The sequence below is a fragment of the Myotis davidii genome, unplaced genomic scaffold (assembly GCF_000327345.1).
Source record: "Myotis davidii unplaced genomic scaffold, ASM32734v1 scaffold134, whole genome shotgun sequence".
Lineage (NCBI taxonomy): Eukaryota > Metazoa > Chordata > Mammalia > Chiroptera > Vespertilionidae > Myotis > Myotis davidii.
In genome coordinates, this window is record NW_006288853.1 from 6,484,706 (window position 1) to 6,488,568 (window position 3,863).

A 3,863-nucleotide genomic window follows, 5' to 3' on the forward strand; every position below is an offset into this window, starting at 1 on the left:
GACAGTCAATTAGCATATTCCCTCCTTATTGGCTGTGGGTGCCACCATCTTTGAGGGCGGGTCAGTAATTAGCATATTCCCTCCTTATTGGCTGTGGGTGCTGCCGTCTTTGTGATGGTGTGAGTGTCAATTAGCATATTCCCTCTTTATTAGATAGGATGTATATAAAAAGAATCTGAAAATTTAGACACCAAAAATTTAATAGTTGCTCTAGATGGAAGGATTGAGGTTATTTTTGTTTTCTTCTTTTTTGTGTGTGTGTTATCCAATTTTTCTACACAGAATATATAGATTAGGGCTCTTGATTTTAAGCTGGAGAAACTTGATATGCACTGAATACATAATTTGGCTGAATATGAGTGGCTAAATATCACAGTTAAGGAATGTACCTCTGAGATACTAAGTAAATCTGGAACTTCATAAAATAAGTATTTATGATTTTGTTATAGGTTGTAATCTTTTCACTTATACGTCTGAAATTCCAAAAGCTCTGTAAACTGGAAGTTTTTAAAAAAGTGTGAGGTGAATTAATTTGATAGCAAAACTTGAACTGATACAAGGCTCTTTGTAGTATTTGTCTGACACAAATGTATATGTTTTGCTGTAGAAATATTAGTCTGTTAATGGTATGCAGCATGAAACCCACCTGGGAAGTTTGCAAAATATACAGTATGTGTAGTGTATTACCTTCTTAAAATCAGTAAATTTCTGAATCCCATAAAATTCTTGCCCCCAAACACATCTTGCCCCAGTACTTCAACAAAAGGATTGTGAACCTTTATTAAAAATTTAAATAGTCAGCTTTTTAAAGTTTGCTGTTATGCAGAACAATAATTTTTCATTAGAGTCAGTTGCTAGTATTTTCCTACAGTTACCATTATACACTTCTGTGATACTAAATAGATGCTTATTTCAAAGAGCTCTTCTGGATAGCTCTATCATAGTACCTGTACTGGTTATGTCATTGAGTTATTAGGGTTATCTCCCTCTATAATAGTAACTGACTAAGGCAAAAAGTTCTTTTTAACTCTTGGATTTGAAGATTTGGAAGGCTTATTTCACTGAAGTGGCCTCATAAACTGAAGTTTCACATAGTGTTTCAGATAAATTTTAAATATTTTCGAAGGCAGATTCAAAGTTGTTGCTCATAGATGTTTTATTTCTGAGTGTGTGTTTGTACCTTTTTGTACTCGTAGCTTCCCACAATTGCTTTAAAAAATGTGTTGATCTAGAAAGCAGTGAAATTACCAGTAGTTTTCAACATAAGAACATCTGAGTTTTTACTTACATTTTTGTTTTCATTGATTGCCTGCATTATAATTTCAGCATATTTTCTAGAATAGAATAAGAAAATACATGTACAGCAATTATCATGTAAGAAATTCTTACCTTCTCAAGGTACATCAGCAAGCCACATTTAGGTTCTAGTAAGCCCTGTTATTTTGCAATGTTATTTGAACATATAGGATAATAGATATGGAGGTAGCCCCTGTGATTATTGATCACTTATAAAATTAGGGATTATCAGAAGTGATACTGAAGTGGTTGTTTGCTATTTGCTTTCTAGAGGCGGAGACGGTGCATCACTAGTAGAAGCATTTCTAAATCTCTAAGAGTCTCAATTACCAGCATAACTGGGGAGTCCAGCCATATATGACTCATTCTAGAAGTACATATACTGCCTCTATTGCCCTCTGGCATTGGATTCATTTCTCACACAGGCCATCCCAAAATAACAAGGAAGATGGTATTTCTCAGCCCCAGGCCAAAACTCTCATGAGCACAATAGAAGAGACTTTCTAAGTCCAGATATCAGTTTTGAGAATACTCTGGTCCCACATACTCACCATTGAACCAATTACTGTGTCAGGGGTGGGGATTTGGGTCAGACTTAGATATATTGTCATTGCTCATCCCGTGTGTGTGTGCATGGCCATTGTGTGGGTGTGGGTGTTGGTGTATGTGTGAGCCAGTGGATATTATGTGTGTGGGGGAGTGGATAGATGTTGAGGGGGGCACTCTGATCACCAACTCCACTGACACCAGGACCTTACAGAGTGAGGGAGGGGGTGTCATTCCCTCAGCAAGAGAAAAGTCCATTATAGCCTGTATAGGAGATGTTTATGAAAACAGTGTTCCCACTCAAACCCTCATTCCTGAAGGTCCAGCCTAAGTCTGTCTTTCCTTATCACTTAGTCTGTAAATGGCTTCTTCTCTGACTGTTTGTACTTTATACTTTGCATTATTGCTACATACAGTATTTGCATGTTGTGTCTCAATTGCTGCTGCTTAAAGCCAAGAAACCAGTTAAATAACTCTTAGAGGCTCCAGTAATAATTACTTTATTGCAACATAACAGGCTCTGAATTTTTGTTACAAGAATGAATTCTTAACTCTTTAAAGATGTTTTAAAGGGAAAAAAAGATGTTTTAAGGTTGTTTGTAGTACTCCTTGGGTCAAAAAGATTTCATGTATTAGCTGTAAATTTGTTTACGTTTTTATTGATTTTAGAGAGAGTAAGGGAGAAACATCAACTTGAGGTTCCATTTATTTATGCATTCATTGATTGATTCTTGTAGGTGCCCTGACTGGTTATCAAACCTGCAACCTTAGTGTATCTGGATGCTGCTCTAACCAACTAAGCCACCCAGCCAGGGCCTAGCTGTAAATTCTTATCAATTCATAAGAGTTGATAGAATCTTATCTGAAAGTACTTCATGGTTCTTGGACCTTCATTTTTCTTGTTATGTGGAGTGAGTGTGTGTGTGAAATAAATCCAGTACTGGAGGACGGTAAAGGCAAAAGATACAGTTCTAGATTGCATTTCTGTTCTTGTGAAATAGCTTCTTCTCTCTTTGTACTTTATACTATAGTGAGCATTGCCTATAATAATCATTTCTTGCATTTGTGTTCTCCAACAGCAAGAGTTCAACCACCTGGCGCCAGCAAGCCAAACACTAAACATCAAGAATTACAGTGGAGAAATATTGGCTACTTTAATATGAACTAGAGGCCTGGTGCACGAATTTGTGCATGGTGGGGTCCATTGGCCTGGCTGGTGAGAGGGCAGATTAGGCTGGGCCAGCTTGGGGGAGAGCTGTGGTCAGTTGGCCAGCCGGCCCTGCTCCCTGGTCAAACTCCCAGTTGAACTCCTGGTCCAACTCCCGGTTGAGGGGACAATTTGCATATTAGCCTTTTATTATATAGGATTATTTTCCATATAAACAACTGTAAGCCTAGTTTTTCCAATCCCTGTATATGCAATGGGATATGTATTCAGCTATAAGACAAGATACAATACTGCCATATGAGACCATGAGTATACATCTTGAGAATATCATGCTAAGTGAAAGAAATTAGACAGGAAAAGTTTAAAGAACCATATGATTGTACTCACATGTGGGGTATAACACTGAAAGCTACAAGTGAACAAGCAAGCAAACAGAAACTCATAGACAAAGACAACAGTATGGTGGTTATCAGAGGAGAAGAAGGTGGAGGGGGATGAAGAGTGTAAAGGGGGTCAAGTATATGATGATGGAAGGAGATAAGAATTTGGTAGTGAATGCACAATGCAATATACAGGTGATGTAGAATAGAAATATACACCTGAAACTTATATACTGTTTTTAATGAATGACACTGCAATAATTTTAATTTTTAAAGAGGATACAATAACAAAAGAGAAATGGGGTAAGGAGTTATTTATAAAGAAGACAATTTTAACCTATAAATATGTATTTTAAAAATATAACTATAATACGGTATTTTCCATTGTGGTAGAGCAGTGGTTCTCAACCTTCCTAATGAATCGACCCTTTAATACAGTTCCTCATGTTGTGGTGACCCCCAATTTCATTGTT

The 3,863-nt window shown here is 37.0% G+C and overlaps 1 protein-coding gene across 1 annotated transcript in view; it reads left to right on the forward strand.

Annotated features, from left to right (window-relative positions):
• Positions 1-3,863, forward strand: part of ADK (adenosine kinase) — a 330,393-nt gene that overhangs the window by 8,207 nt on the left and 318,323 nt on the right. The gene's annotated exons all lie outside the window — the stretch shown is intronic.